Source organism: Natrix helvetica (assembly GCF_964273705.1).
Source record: "Natrix helvetica genome assembly, chromosome: 7".
NCBI classification, from domain to species: Eukaryota; Metazoa; Chordata; class Lepidosauria; order Squamata; family Natricidae; genus Natrix; species Natrix helvetica.
Genome location: NC_138558.1, coordinates 59,196,060 through 59,213,394, shown reverse-complemented (window position 1 = coordinate 59,213,394; position 17,335 = coordinate 59,196,060).

Here is a 17,335-nt window from a genome sequence, read left to right as displayed (position 1 = left end):
AAGCTAGGATAGGAAAATATGTAGTGGGGAAAAAACCAAACTATGAATGCAGAGATTATGAAACAAGTATTAAATAAATCAAGTTGCTCTACAATATTTGCCACATAGCTTACACAAAAAGAAAGGGCTCTAGGTTTACAATATGTTATTCAAGTGGTCAAGATGTTCAAACTAAAAAAGGGAAGGTATCTACAATAATAGCTCATCTACATAGTAGCAAATAATATTTCAAAATATAGATGTGACCTTTTTTATTGCTGCAATAGATTTAATAAAAGAAGGCATTTATTTAATACAAAATTAAACTAGTAACACCAAAAGCTCACATTAGTTTTAGTCCTTTCAATCTTATAATTATTTTGATCTCTCTACTGTTCAGTTTTATTTCCATGTAATATTCATATTGTATGTCATCTACTATATCTAAGGGAATACTATGCTGCATATTTCATGTTTCTACTTTATAAACCTGCTTTGAATTTCCTAATGTTTTGGCTGTCAAGTCCTACAGAGACAGTCAATCTTATGACATTTATCTCAGCTCAAAAAGGTTAATATTCATGTAAAAAATGTGTCTATTTCTCCTAACTAGTCTTGGGTAATGGAATATACAGAATTGGCAATAAATGAATATATGGAGACATAGATCTCCATGTATTGCCAAATATATTGAGCGTGAAAACATTTTTTTTTAAAAAATAAATGCTTAGAGTAAGATATATTTTGGACCGCAATTTCAAATAGTTAAAATAATGCTAAATAAAACTATCTATTTTAAATTCTGACATTTAAGACTTTTAAAATCTGAAAAGATTATTGCTCTCCATTATCACCCTCGTAATTATAGCAATGCCAAATGTTTTTTGTACTTGTCAGAAAGATTTCACCAGTCATGACAATTTGTTAAAGAGACTGGTACTGTGGAAGGAGAACAAAATGCTTGAACAATAAATAAACTTCACATTTTCAGGTAGAGAGCCTATTTTGGCACTTCCGATGTATAATTTGTGGGTGTTTTTCATTGCAAAATACTGGCACCCAGTATGTTCAAAGCAACATATTGCAGCATCCTTTTAATCCAAGAATAATGAATGGCAGTCACATTAAGCAATATATTTCTGTTTATGCAATGGAACATTCATTTGTTCTCTCTACTCTGAACATCTGAATCTACTGCTCAGCTGGAACAGATTTGAAGGGCGCATAGAAGACTGAATAGAAGACAACAAATCTGTACTCTTTGTACATACTGAACCATGATCACCTCATATTTTCTATGCCCACAACATCCTTGTTACCATTCACATATGTAAATGTGAACCTGTTGGTTTAGTATTGCACCTTCAGCTATATTACTAATGCCACGAATATCTAAGAGCAATCACTAAAGATCAGCTTGTGTTTCAATATATTTCCTCATCTATTGGTGTTATAATGATGTACATATATTGGTTTTTTTTTAATTTTCTTTAGTAGAAGACGAAATGTTTAAATAATTTTCTCCTATAGAAACACTATTAGTTTCTGTAACATATGCTTTCATATATAACATCTATTTTCTATTATTATAATAGGATAAAAGATATGAAATGTATTGAGAAAGCTCTAGTTTAAAATGTAATAGGTTATCACAACTTCTAGCAATTATGACTAGTTTCTCACAATGCACATACTTTTGAAATTAGCATCATACACAGCAATATTATTATCTGAAATCAAATGACTCAAATTCCATTCATTTGTTTTAGTTAGATGCTGTAAGACTATGATGAAATGCATGAAACAATCCACTTTTATATGAATGCATTTATTTTGGATAGAATTTATATAGATCATTATAGTCATTATCTGTTAGACCAGACATCAGTCTTGGTGTTAGCTATCAAATGGATTAACAATTGATTTGCACCCAAAAAAAACCCATGGCCCTAACACTTGTGGGAAGACAAAAAAAGAAAGATACACAGAGAGAGAGAGAGTAATAGATGTTGTTTTACATAATTTTTATGTCACAGAAAGCCGTCTTTGAAAGGCTGTGTGTGTGTGTGTGTGTGTGTGTGTGTGTATACATATACATCCATACACATACACACTGCCTTTCAAAGAAGGCTTTCTGTGACACATAAAAATTATGTAAAACAACATCTATTATGATAAACAAGTATAAACAAAAATATAAAATAGGGGAAAGACCTACAATCAATTCAAAATAATCATCTGAAAATTATAAATGACAAACTTACAAATCATAAGCAAGACCTGAAAAAATCAGACATTTTTTTAATTCCTTACCACTTACCAGAATAAAAAAATATATGAAAATATTTGGAAAACCAAAGTTCTCTGCTTGACCAAATTAAGCTCTAAGGTCTCAAAGTTGTATAGAAAAATCACAAGCTATGATCCTCTGTGGATGTTTATTGAAACTAATTGTAGTTAAACATAAAATGTCAGCTACTATGTTAGATATTAGCATATATCGCGATAAGTCTTCACTCAGGTCCGCCGCTAGGGTGGGAACTAGGGGTCATCCTGATTGGTCGAGAGGTGTACCCGATCCCTATAAAAGGGGAGCTCTTAGACCGCAAGCTAAGCTGGATCACTACTACTACTAATAAAGAGCTGTTAAGTCACTGATTGTCCGGAGTCTGTTCTCTCGTTGCCCGAATCTAACATTGGCGACGAAGGTGGGATCGAGAGACAGATAGGACGAAGAAGCTACCTCCAGAATCTAAGGATTCGATCCAGCCTAGGAATTCGGCGGAAATTCCGGCAGCCATCTCAGCGCGGCAAATTCAAACGCAGACAAAATGGAGATGCACATTCCTCCAGCTCCATTCGACCCAATCACCGATCATTGGGAATCCTACATGCTGAGGTTCGAGTGTTTTCTCAAGGCAAACGATTACACAGGAGTACCGGACTCTCGAAAGAAGAATATATTCCTGAGCTACTGCGGCCGAGAAGTTTTTGAAACGGCCAGAGATCTCTCTGAGCCAACACCCATACAGGCGGTATCATGGGCGGCGCTACAACAGACATTGCAAACACATTACACGCCAAAATCTTCCCGCCATGTTCGCCGCCAGGAATTCAACACGAGGAACCAGAAGGCGGGAGAATCAATCAACCAATATGTTGCAGCACTCTGGAAAGTGGCAACGCATTGCGAGTTCAGGGATCTGGACGAGCAAATCCTGGCGCGACTCATATGCGGGTTGAGAGACATTTCTCTACAGAAACAGTTGTTGGCCAAACCCAACTTAAGCCTACAGATAGCACTCGATGAGGCGCGAGCATCTGAATCAGCGGACAGATCATCCGAGACTATTCAACGCAGATACAGCGCGACCCAGACCGGAGCCAGACACGCCAGAGTACATTATGAGGACACCGATCAAGAGGTCGAGGACAGCGAGTTCGAAGACAGCCATCGGATGCGGAGCAGTCACACAAGACCGGTGGGGAAATCCGAATTCCGTTTGCCACCATGTGCAAGTTGCGGAGGGAACCACCCACGGTCTACCTGTCGTTTCAGAAACGTTGTTTGCTCGCATTGCGACACACTGGGGCACATCGCACGAGTGTGCCGGAGCGAAGTCCCTGCCTCACAATGGCAGCCTCCGATGTACCGCCGACAGAAGCCCAACCCAGGGGCTTGGCGGAAAAGCAAAGGGCGCCCAGAGAGAAATCCAAAAGAGTTTGCCGAGAGAGAATACACACAAAGAGCTGAAAGGGCGTATTACCAGAGAGCCGAGAGAGAGTATCCCCAGGATACCGATGCCGAGAGAGAGTTGACACAGAGAGAACCAATGCAAACCTATCTCACAACGATAGGTCAGGTCCGCACCAAGCGGCCTAAAAAGCTGAAAATCACTGTCCTCCTGGAGGACTCCCCTTGTGAGCTTGAAGTCGACATGGGATCGTCCCTGATGATCATTTCATGGTCAGCCATGAAGAAGGCAATTCCTAGCCTTAAGAAGCACCAACTGAGGACACCAGACATCCTGCTACGAGACTACCAGGGAACCGAGTTCCCATCGTGGGTCAAGGCACTTTTCGGGTGCAGTTCAAGGACATCGTAGCCCAGCTGCCCGTGACCGTCGCCAGCGCGCCATTACAGAGCCTCCTGGGACTGGATTGGTTCGAAGCCCTGGGGCTAGAAGTCACCGGAATCAACGCCATAGAGAACAGCAGCGCTGAACAGATTTTTAAGGAGTTCGAGGATGTGTTCAGCCCTGGTCTTGGTAAGTATGTGGGTAAACCAATATCATTCAATCTAGACCCAAATGTGGCGCCAATCCGACTCAAACCTAGAAGAGTGCCTTTTGCGCTCCGTCCCAAGATTGATAAAGAGATCGATAAGCTCGTAGAACAAGGGATCCTTGAACCGGTGGATCATGCGCGCTGGGAAACCCCCATCGTGACCCCAGTTAAACCAGATGGGTCAGTCCGCATCTGCGCGGACTATAAATGCACAATTAATGTCGCCCTACAACAGAGCGCGTATCCTGTGCCTGTAGTCCAGCACCTATTGCATTCGTTGGGGCCAGGGAAAATATTTGCAAAATTAGATATGGCACAAGCGTATCAGCAATTGCCTGTGGATAGCGCCACGGCGGAGGCCCAAACTATAGTGACGCACAGGGGTGCTTTCAAATGCAACCGGTTACAATTCGGCGTAAGCATCGCTCCCGGTCTATTCCACAGCGTCATGGAACGGCTTTTACAGGGGATACCAGGAGTCGTCCCTTATTTTGACGACATCTTGGTGTCAGCTGCAAACGAGGAGCAACTATTAAAACGTGTTAGAACTGTTTTGGCCAGAATCAGAGAAAAGGGTCTCCGCCTCAAAAAAGAAAAATGCCAAATTAATGTGCCTAGCGTATAATTCCTGGGGTATAGAATCGAAGGACTGGGTATACACCCTACGTCGAAGAAAATTAAGGCAATCCAGGACGCCCCCACACCACGGAATCAGACCGAGTTGCAGGCATTCCTCGGACTTCTTAACTTCTACAGCGTTTTTCTAAGACAGAAAGCCACCGTTGCTGAGCCGCTACACTGACTCCTCGCCATGAACGCGAAATGGACATGAGGATGCCCCGAGGCAGCAGCTTTCGCCGCAGTCAAGCACCTACTCACAAGCGACTCGCTACTCATCCAGTACAGCCAAACTCTACCACTGATATTGACCTGCGATGCATCACCTTTCAGCGTCGGCACAGTTCTCAGCCACAGAATGCCGAATGGAAACGAAGCGCCCATAGCATTCTACTCAAGGACTTTATCATCGGCCGAAAGAAACTACAGCCAAATGGACAGGGAAGCGTTAGCCGCTGTGGCAGGAGTCAAACGTTTCCACGAGTATCTTTACGGCCGCGATTTCGAACTCATCACAGACCACAAACCACTGCTTGGTCTCTTGGCGGGAAACCGCCCCACACAGGTCTCACTCTCCCCCCGCATGACCAGGTGGACTGTTTTCCTGGCTGCGTATTCCTACAAACTGATACATCGACCGGGTTCCACACTAGGGCACGCTGACGCACTCAGCCGTTGCCCACTTCCCGAACTATTAACAGACCCCACTCCCGAGGTACCGGTTTTATTGATTGACTGTTTGGACTCAGGACCAGTTTCTTCTGTGGACGTTGCTAGGTTTTCTGCTAAGGACAATGTAATCAGACAAGTACAGACTTGGGTATGGAGGGGGTGGCCAAAGGGAAATGTGGGACCTGAATTCAAACTGTTTTGGTCAAAACGCGATGAACTGTCAGTTTTACAAGGTTGTTTATTGTGGGGGGATCGAGTTGTTGTTCCATACGCATTGCGGAGAAATGTGTTAGAAGCGTTACATGTTGGGCATCCGGGGATCGTAAGGATGAAGGCATTAGCTAGGAGTTACGTTTGGTGGCCAAACATGGACAAAGAGATAGAGGAATGGGTAGCCACTTGTGATCCGTGCCAAGTGTCTAGACCAGCACCCCCTGAAGCGCCCGCCACAGAATGGGACAAACCAAAAGCACCCTGGTCGCTTTTGTAAATCAATACACATTGATTTAGCAGGACCAGTCCAAGGGCAAACGTTTCTAATAGTTGTGGACGCATACTCCAAATGGTTGGAAGTAGTCCTAATGACTTCAATCACGGCAGAGGCAGTCATTAAGGTACTACGGCGGCTTTTCGCCACTCACGGCCTGCCCGACCTCCTGGTCTCCGATAACGGGCCCCAATTCACGGCCATGCAATTCGAAACGTACTTAGCAAGTCAGGGAATTCAGCATGCCCTTGTCACGCCATTCCATCCGGCCTCGAACAGACAGGCGGAGAGAATGGTGCGATCTGCAAACGAGGCCCTCGCTAGGATGGGCCCAGGTGATTGGCAGACACAAATTGACCATAACCTACTAATCCAGCATATTACCCCTAGCGCCACGACGGGTAGGAGCCCCGCTGAACTCCTCATGGGCCGCAGTCTACGGTCTCACCTGGACCGACTTCACCCAAATTACTCTGCCACATCGCCCCCAGACTCTACAAGCAAAATTCAGAATTTTAGCATAGGGGATTCAGTATACGCCCACAACTATGCAGGGGGAACACTGTGGATACCGGCAAAGGTAATTGGTATCACGGGGCCTCGATCATACTTGCTGGAACTAGAGGACGGTAGAAATTGGAAAACGCACATAGACCAACTCCGGGGTCGCCTTACGCACTCCAACCTACGATCTGCTAACGAGGACTACATTCCATCGGAAAATCAGCAACCGAGACCCCAAACGCAGAGGACTACAGCATCACGGAGCCTGGAGTGGAACCGGAGATCAACAATAGAACGGAACAACATCCAAGCAAGGAAAGCCTTCAAACACCCGACTGCGAAATGGAACAAGCAGAACAAGCTGATCTCATGCCCACTCCAACTCAACCCGAACTCCGACGATTCACCCGAGTAAGGCAGAAACCGACATATTTAAAGGACTTTGTCACTAACAGGAACACTCCGTCTAAGAAGGGAGGGGTGTTAGATATTAGCATATATTGCGATAAGTCTTCACTCAGGTCCGCCGCTAGGGCGGGAACTAGGGGTCATCCTGATTGGTCGAGAGGTGTACCCGATCCCTATAAAAGGGGAGCTCTTAGACCGCAAGCTAAGCTGGATCACTACTACTACTAATAAAGAGCTGTTAAGTCACTGATTGTCCGGAGTCTGTTCTCTCGTTGCCCGAATCTAACATACTACATGTGCAAAAAGAAAGGAAAACCTCATTCCAGTGTGTATTCAAGCATTTCTATTAACCTTCAGGCATCTCCAGTCAAAGAAGGAGGGAATGAACACAGGAAGGAAATTATTTCTAAATTCATAATCCATAGTCATGTTACTTTGTATTTGCAAAATCATAGATTGGTTTGCAGACCAATGGGAAACATTAAGGGGGAAAATCAATAAAATTTACACTAAGCTATAATCCAAAGTATTGGAAAGAAATATACCAAAGCGTCCAGAAAAGTCCAAAAATAAAATTTAAGACTCAAATGTTTTATTCAGTATGCTCTCAGAGTATATATTTGAAAAGGAACATAGTATTTTATTAAGATATATACTGACAGGGATAATAATCAATCTGATACAACACTAGAAAGAGAAATGTTGCCACCAATGCTAGATTGGAGACTAAAATTAGAAAATACACAGGAAAAGAAAAATAGACAATAAATATAGTGTTTACAGTAGAGGTTTAATCAAATTCAAGCATGAATATGCAATAGTGTCAACAATTAACAAGTAAAACAGCTTGTCTTCAGAGGTTGTAGCAGCTCCATCTCTGGAAGCTTTTAAAAAGGCACTGTATATCCATTTGTTTGGAATGGTATGGGGTCTTCTGTTTGAGCAGGGGGTTGGACTAAAAGACCTCCAAAGTCCTTCCAGCTCTATGTTGATTGACATTATCCAGCATGGCAAGGCAAGAGAAAATAAATATACAGTATAGAATGACAAAATGTTTGTGTGTGTGTGTGTGTGTGTGTGTGTGTGTGTGTGTATGTATGTATGTATGTATTTATTTATTTTGTACTTTTTAGTTTTTTATAATATAAAAATTAATTTTATGTGTGTATATACATTTATTTCTATTTTCTTTCCTTTTGCTTTTTTGTTGTTTATGCTACTTAATTAATTTTAAAAATTAGATTTGTGATACCTTAATATTATTGGGAAATATGATATGCCAGAAATATACTTAGGCCTCTTGTCTCGGGCTTTTAGAAAGTCTTAAATTCTTAAAACCTTCCTGAGATATCTGATGATTTTGATGCTTATTGGGAAAAGGAATATTAATTGTTATTCATTAATGTATTTTTTTTGTTGAATTTTGATACTACTTTACTGCATTTTTATAGACATTTCAGAGTTATTAAACTGGAGTAAGTAAAATAAGTAAGTAAGTAAGTAAATGCAAACAGATTTATTCAGCCATAAGTATCATGGACTGAGGTCAATTTCATATGTACGGAGTTTGCACACCGCAATACACATTTATTAGGGAATTGATGAGTTTATGTACTTTACATTACATTATGTACTTTAAAATGAATTACAAATCAAAATGTTATCTACAAGTCTCTAGTACAAATAGTACAGTGGTATAGCAATCAGAGAGAACATTAATTAACAATAATTATATTTAATATTAAACATAGAGTAACAATGCCAATTTTTAGATTTATTCTAGAGATGAGGTAGAAGTATTTGTTGAATTAAAATGGCTTTTAATTTTTTTTAAATGGTAATTTTCTTATACTGTATTCATACAAAATGACAGTCCTTTCAAATAGCATATTCTATTTCTCTCATAACAGTTTTAAAAGGATGATTAATTCAGTTTGACTATGATTCAGAGGCTGTTGTTATTATGTTTTTTAAAAAATGAAAATTATTTATAGGTGGTATTCTTTTTTCTCTTACCATTCACATTTCCTGAATTTCTTCTCATCTAATATAAAACTTCTATTCAACCACCTGAGCCATTCAGTGCAGAGATAATTGGTTGCTTTGCAAAATAAATTTGCACTCGGTTTTAGAAAATGTGTCTAATTCTTCTTATTTAATTTTGCAGGTAGCAGACTTCAGAACAGCTGAAAATAGTTAAAAACTAGTGACTTCCTTTTTGTGGTGCTGGAAAGACTGTATAAAATGGGCATTCTCTGAAAGATATTTACTAAATGTCTCTATTTCTAGAAAACAGTTTTTGGAGAAGGTGGAATACCAACATTTTGCCCTGGTTTTATACAATGTACTTATTGTGTCACATTCTCACCCTGAAAGTTTCAAATAGGAATATAAAATACTGCATTATACAGTTCAAACTTACATGGGCATCTTGCCTAGTATTTTTTCTCTAACTGGTAATGGCTCTTCAGAATATTATTTAAGCCATTTTTGTCCTCTTGCATTGGGGATGTTAAAGCCTGACCTTGAATCCTTTGTCTCTGAAATCCATTCCATCTTTCTTACAAACAGATACAAGTAGAGTCAGAGAAAAAAAGAGAATACTGTATTCAGAAGAAGTCCAACAACTGCATTTGTGGCAAGTGCTGCACTGAGGATGCTTTTGAACAAAAGGACTAGAAGAATGTCAGAGGCGTATTCCTGTTTGAATGTGAGATTCTCGCTCTTAACTTTAGTTAATAGAAAACCAAGGAATATGTTATGCAAAAATGTTTTGGAACTTTTTCAAATCAGGAAACCTAGGTAGCTAGGAAGGCTGTAGGATGGCAAACTCATCTGCAGTAGAAAAACAACAGCAATTTAGCAAACTTATCAGTGGAGTTTGTTTCTGTAAGGCGCTTCAATTTCAAATGTGCTTTAAATTTTAATACCCTCTTTCCCTGAAAATAAGACCTCCCTGGATAATAAGCCAATTGGGCTTTTGAATGTGTGCGCTAAAATAAGCCCTCCCCCCAAAATAAGCCCTCCTGAAAATATTGCAACACAGCAACAGCCATAAGGTGACCACACTTGTCACCTCCTGCACTTCAAAAATAATAAGACCTCCCCAAAGATAAGGCCAAGTGCTTATTTCGGGGGTCAAAAGAAAATAAAACCCTGTCTTATTTTCGGGGAAACATGGTGTAACTTTTTTCTCCTGAGTGTTTTTCAGATCTAGTAATGCTACAATGTTAAAAGAAAGTATCATTTAATTAGTCAATGTAATTGATTTCAATATATTGATTAACTTTACTAAGATCCATTTATTTGTTTGCGTTCATGCGGATAATTGGATATGTGAATAATTCATGCACTATCTTTTATTTTTCTCTATGGAAAAAGATGCACATGCTTGGGCATAAGAGGAAAGGATCGTCAAAGCAAGGAAAACTTCATAGGCCACTTCTGCAATTAAACCAGCTTGGTAGATTTATGATGGAGTCACTCTGCAGATCAGACTAAACGTAGCTTAGTAGGAAATTAGTCTATGGAAACTCACAGCTTCTGCCTTTGAATAAATACTGCTCCCAAGTTTGTCCTGCAATTTGAATACAGGAATTTAACCAGACAATAAAACTATACTTCACTTTTCATTATTAGCCTTCCTTTATTCATTATTTTATTTATTAATTCATTATTTAATATGCTTATTAATTCATCATATAATAAGCTTATTAATTCATTGCTTAATAAGTGTATTAATTCATTATTTAATAAATTTATAATTCATTTATATTCATTTATAAATTATTTTAATTTATAAATTAATTTATTATGTACTGTTTTCATCATTCATTATTTTATTTATTTTATTATTTTATCAATTATTTTCATTGTAAGTCTGGTATGTGTGAAGCACACGCATTATCGTGTAGTTTGATGTGTTAACAAACTTTGGAATTCAGCAATATTGGTTATTCTATTTGTATAAGAAGGAACTACCATATTTTTAGGAGTATAAGACACAGCTTTTTCCCTCAAACAAGAAGCTGAAAATCTGAGTGCGTCTTATACACGGAATGCAACATTTTTTGCCTCCCGAAACCCCGCCCCCTTCACCAAAATGGCTGTGCAGAGCCTCTATGAGGTGCGTCTTATACGCCGAAAAATATGGTATTCTTCTTGATTTCTAACCTTTTTTTAAGGGGAAGAACTGGATGGATATGCAAGGCTGTGATTATGCCCAATGGGCAATGTATACTACTGCACTGTAATGCGGGTCAGTGCACTGAGAAGGAGACCAATGAAAGATCTATTTATTTAAATATAGCACTCCTGGCTATTTATAAATTAAAGAAAGACAGCATATTTAATGAAATACTGTCACCATCCTAGAACCTCATCTTTCTTTTTTATGCAGATTTTTAATTTATTTTATTCCTGCAGTTCCAAGATGATTTACAAACATTGGTCATGCTCTAGGTTTTTCCAGTATGGATTCCAATCTCATGCCTTTTTAAGGTTCATTTCAGAGCAAAATCATGTTGCCTTTCATCAGGTTTTATATTGCAATGTGTGGTCCAGTTTCGTATGCATTAAGATGACATAAACAAATATAATAGATCTGTAAATAGTTTAGTTTAAAATTGAGGGGAGAGAAAGAGAAGTTTTTAAGTTTTTAACCTAAATTAATCAGTGTAGCAATCTGGGTCAATGATAGATGTTTGGAACAAAAGAATGAGTCATTCTTGTAGTCTTTCACAAGTTAATTGCTTTAAAGTTTCTTCAGAGATCTGATCTGCTAAATCAGTAACATTCAATCCAATATTTGTGTGTCCAAATGAATAATGCATTTCAGTTTTTATATTATACAATTAGCATATTATCGGTACCATTTGTAAACCCTCATATTTCGTGTTCTTGAAGTCTGATCACCAGACTAGAACAAATGGTCAGACTAGCGGTGTGAACAGTACTGGAGACTAAAATAACATTGGTTGTAGTGGGAGGAAAGATTTTCAATATCTATATCTATTTTAGGGGATTGTTTATTTGGAGCCTTTGGATGTAGAATCTTTGGATATCGAAGTCAGTTAACACAACCTTTGGCTGAATTGAGTGTTACTGTTTTCATGTGAAAGGAATTATTAATACATTATACTTTCCATTAGCTTGCTTAAATTGTGATTATCAATAGAGTTGTGAAGAAAAAGCTGTCAGGTATAAAGAAAAGTATCTGGAGAGAGTGGATATCATAACATTAACAAATTCTTCACTTCCAGAATCAGCATATAGGAAAGTAATTCCAGAAGGTATTCGCAAAGTGCTCAAAAAGTAACTAATAAGACAAAGGAGATGGCGTTAGATTTCCGGAAGCACAGAGAGGAATCTGTCCCACTATATATCAAGGGGGGCTTGTGGAGAGGGTTTCCTCTTTTGAATTCTTGGGAGTGTTTATTAGTCAATATCTCAAACAACATGTCCCTGGTGATTGGCAAAGCCCAACAGAGACTTCATTTCCTTAGAGTCCTGCGAAAAAATCAGGTGAAACAATGGCTGATGACTTCATTCTATTGGTCCACCATAGAAAGTGCCCTCACATATTGTATTACATTATGGTACGCTGGTTTAACTGCTGTGGACAGGACAGCACTACAGAGAGTGATCAATTCAGCACAAGAAACCATTGGTTGCCCTCTAAAACCACTGGATGACATCGCCAGGTCTCGCTGCTTTAACAGGATAAGGAAGATACTCAGAGATGATTCACACCTGGTCAGTGTCTCTTTGCATTTCTACCATCAGGCAAAGACATTGAAGCATAGCCAGCTGAACAAATAGGTTTAAAAATAGTTTCTATCCTTGGGCTGTCAGACTCTTAAACACAACCACAATCACTCCACGCATGCGCGGAAATGTATGACTAGTTTTTCTTTTTCTTTTTTTTCATAATTACTTGTATAGGGATTATTCTTTATACTATTTATGTTGTTTGTATTTTTTGTCATGGATTGCACCAGTGAGGCTAAAACCAATTCCTTTGTATACATGATGTACAATGACAATAAAGACTATACTATACTATACTATACTATACTATACTATACTATACTATACTATACTATACTATACTATACTATACTATACTAGAATTGACTACCCCATAGTAAAGTTGTGACTAAGGAGAAATATTTACTACAATTCACTCTGTAAGGTTATATGTTAGCAGAGGGAGAGAAAATATATAAACTTTTTACAAGGCCCTTAAATGATAGAAGAGCAGCTTTCTATCCCTGACCTTCCTGATCTTGGCTTTATTGCCCAGAGATATTACATCAGCAGAAATTTATTTTCCTTTTCTTCTGTCTGTTTTACCTGACATCTGTAGAGTTTAGTGTACATTCAGGCATGGAATCATACAGAAGTTATTAAATTCAGAGAGTGTCAGCAATAGAAGTACTTCCACAGTGTTTACAACAATAAATCCAAATGGGAGGAATCACCTAAGGTTAAGCTTTAAATTTAACTTAATTTAAATTTAAATTAAGAGTAGCTTCTAGGTAGTAAATCAAAACCAGAAATTGCATGAGCATCTGTGTCTTTGTTTCAATTAAAACATGATGCACTAGGAGTTGGAAATAAATACCACTAAATATTTTCAGGATTGTGTTGTACAATGAATTATCTGATCTGAATTCTAATGATATTTCAGTCCTATTTATGAAAACATAATATTTTTAATTTAATCAATGTCTATGAAGAAACGTTTTCTATGAAGGAAAGTACTGCATTAGATTCAAAACAAGGCTGGGCACAGTAGATTGGACCCAAGTTCAACATTAATTATAAAACTCACAGTTTTCACGCCTCATCCCCATTCGTCCCATACTAACACAGATCTTCCCTTTTTTGTTTTAGGGTTTTCATCATTGCTCTGATGCTACAATAATCAAATAAACAAAGAATAGGTTGCTCTTTGATTCATCCATTTCTGCACTCAGAAAGTGTCATTGCCCTACACGGCTGATGCGCCGATCAGAAAATGTGGAGTTGCCCTCAATGAAGATGAAGGAACGAGAGGGCAAGTTATCAGTAGAGTGCTTAATGGCAATTCATCAATTGGGCTTTCTCCTATAAGGATAGTTTCCTGCTGTTATTATTTGCTGGTGCAACGAAAATATTAACTGTTTTTGAGAGGAACACATAGTTTAATTCTTAAGATTAAACTAGTGAGTTGCTTTTCATTTTTATTTTTCTCAAACTTGAAAGCAAAACTTTCAATATTCAGGCTCACTACGATGGCTCACCTGATAAGATTATAATGTCCTTTTTCTCCAAAAGGGACTCTTATTGCATCTTATCTCATCACATCTTCTAACAATAACTTCCTGATTGAGAAATGTTATAATCATCTATGATACATTCTATTCAGTTGTTATCCCAAGTAAATCTTGAGAAAGTCTTGATACTGTAACAAGAAGATATCAAGGTTTATATCTTCGGCTAGATTTTTAACTATTAGTTTTCCTGGTTTTTTTTTAAATCATGGAAGATTATTGAGATATGAGTTTTAATATGGAACTGTCTTAAGGAAAAGTAGAGTCATTCTTGATTGACCTTAGTTAAGCTACATCATGAAACTATGGGTCCTTTTTTCATAAAAGACAGTTAAGTCATATCATCTAATTTTTCATACACTTTAATATTTCAAATAATTAAAAGGCATTTAGGTTATGTTCTGACTGCTAGAGTTCTTCTTTTCTTTTTTTAATAATAATTTGTATTGGTTTAAAAATACAAAGATAAAAAAATGAATGCAAACTAAGAAAAATCTAACATAAAAATGAAAGATAAAAAGTTCAAGGAGAAAAAGCAAGAAAAAAAGGGGAGGAGGTAAATATACATAGAAAAGAAAAAATAGGAAAAAAAATCCAGAACAGCCTAACTTCCATATGTGTATGTATGGAATGTAAATAATACTGCAGGAAATGGTCTTACAATTATTTCAAAATATCACAGTGAATCTGGCTTCTTAATCTATTTAAAATCATGATCCCGGTGACTGACTCAAATTCAATCTCACATCATTATCCTGGGACACATATATTTGCCTTCATTTAAAATCTTCCAAAATCAATATTACAAATATTCTTTTGCTGCTTATTTTCAAATGAAGTTTTTTTTTTAAAAAAAATTAAAATCATAAAACATTTTTTACTACGGGCTGAAAAAAAAAAAACATCCAGTGTAATAAAACTCGTCCTTCTGAATGCCCTTAATATATAGCAATAGCACTTAGACTTATATACCGCTTCACAGTGCTTTATAGCCTTCTCTTTACAGAGTCAACATATTGCCCCCAACAATCTGGATCCTCATTTTACCAACCTCGGAAGGATGAGTCAACTATAAATCGGTGAGAATCTAACTGCCAAACTGCTAACAAACTATATATATAAAAGGAAAATTTCTATGTAGGGCTGATATTTCCTGTGCCAAGTTATTACTAAATACATGGACATTAAAAAGAAAGCAATAATCCTTCAGAATCTTTACACAAATAGTGTCATTAATGAGTTTTTCAAGTAAACATTTTTTTTAAAAAAAGTGATATAAACTTGGTAATAATTCCTTGTGCACATTTTTCTTTGCTTATCTAATGAAAGCCCTCTTTGAAGCATAAACAGTCAGCTTTTATGTCTTGCTGCTCCATGTGATTCCATTGCTATTTTAATGACAATTCTCAAAATCGATGTGATATCAGATGAAACAGCAATAAAAATAAAATTAAAAACTACATTTTAGCAGAATTATCATTTGTGTGTGTGTGTGTGTGTGTGTGTGTGTGTGGAGGTACTTTTGGTTTTGTTTTGAATGCTTGGCTGCTGCATTTTTCTTCATAAGGAGATAACGTTTCAGTAAATTGTTCTATCAATCAGTATTATGAAACATACTAAAATATTCAGATCATTTGACTACTCTGCTTATTGTAAAAGTGCAATTTCTCTGCCAGATATTCCACTTAGTGACACTTCAACATAGAACAGAAGCAAAATGAAAGCTTTATTTTTCCAATTGAAAATCTTTTAGTTTACAGCAAATTATTCTCCGTCCCCCTCCAAAAAAAGTGCACTATAAAATTAATATAATAGAGGAGATATGAATCCCACATTTTAGAATTTGTCTGATTAATATTTAGCTTTTAGATCTGTTCTTCTCTTTGGTTATTTCTTAAGCATACATTTATTTGCAGCTAAGGTTTGTTGTTTTAAGATATATAGAACTCTAAGAATGCTGAATGTAAAAAACTGGGTAACATCTCACTTTTCAATAGGGTGACCCTGCAGACCATGATCCCTTGTGGTTGACACATTTATCTCCTGGCTACACTCATTTTCCTTCGTCCCCATGATGTTTGCATTTCATTCCTAGCCCCCAGGTGAAGAAACCTTAAGTTATCCTTAGCTATCCATGTAAACAGTATATTTCCTGTTATTTGGACAGCAACCAAGGATGGCTTCAAAGTATGCAAACACTGTTAGGCTTTGTCAGCTATGACTTTGGAGAGAGACAAGCTTGGTGTGTGATATTGTTGAGGAAAAAAAAGAATAAAAGTAGGATATGGATTGGCAGTGGCAGGGGTGCAATTCAGACGGTTCAGACCAGTTCGGGCGACCAGTAGCTCCAACGCTCAGCTGGGGAGTGAACCGGTTTGCTCTGACGATCAGGTGGGCCCGCCCGCCCCTGAACTTTACTTACTTATATCCTCTCAGCTGATTTGTGTGGCAGAGTGGATTGCCACGCCTCAGCTGTGTTACTCCCAGGAGTAATGTGGAAGGTAAGTTTTGTTAAAACTGCGTGCATACAAAGCACGCGATCACTGAACTGGTTGTTAAACCAGCAGGATCTCATTACTGGTAGTGGGGATTATATAAACGCATGGTGGCACAGTTTTCTGCCAATTCAAAGATAGGTGAGCAGCAGTGACGTGCAGTCAGGTGAGGCAAGTGAGGCACAGCCTCACCACTCTGATCATGAAAAAAAAAAGTAAAAGGAAAAAGCTGAGCTAGTTGCTGCCTCACCGTGGATGACTCTGCTTAACCTCACTGGTGCTCTCCCTCCCCAAGTGTAGTGACTTCCTCCCCAGGCCCCCATTCATTTCTCTCTCACACACACACAGCTGGATAAAACTATATAAAAATCTAGCCCAGCTTCACTGATTACAAGTTTGAAAAGGGAACGTGGCTCCACCTGCAATCAAACTACACTTGGGGAGGGAGAGCACAAGCGAGCACTGAGGAGACCACAGGAGGAGGCAGGAAGCCAGGCAAAGAGCCATGGGACGTACACACACTTCCCCCCAGCCTCTTTCTTTTGGAAGGCTCGACTCGGCTCCCCTCC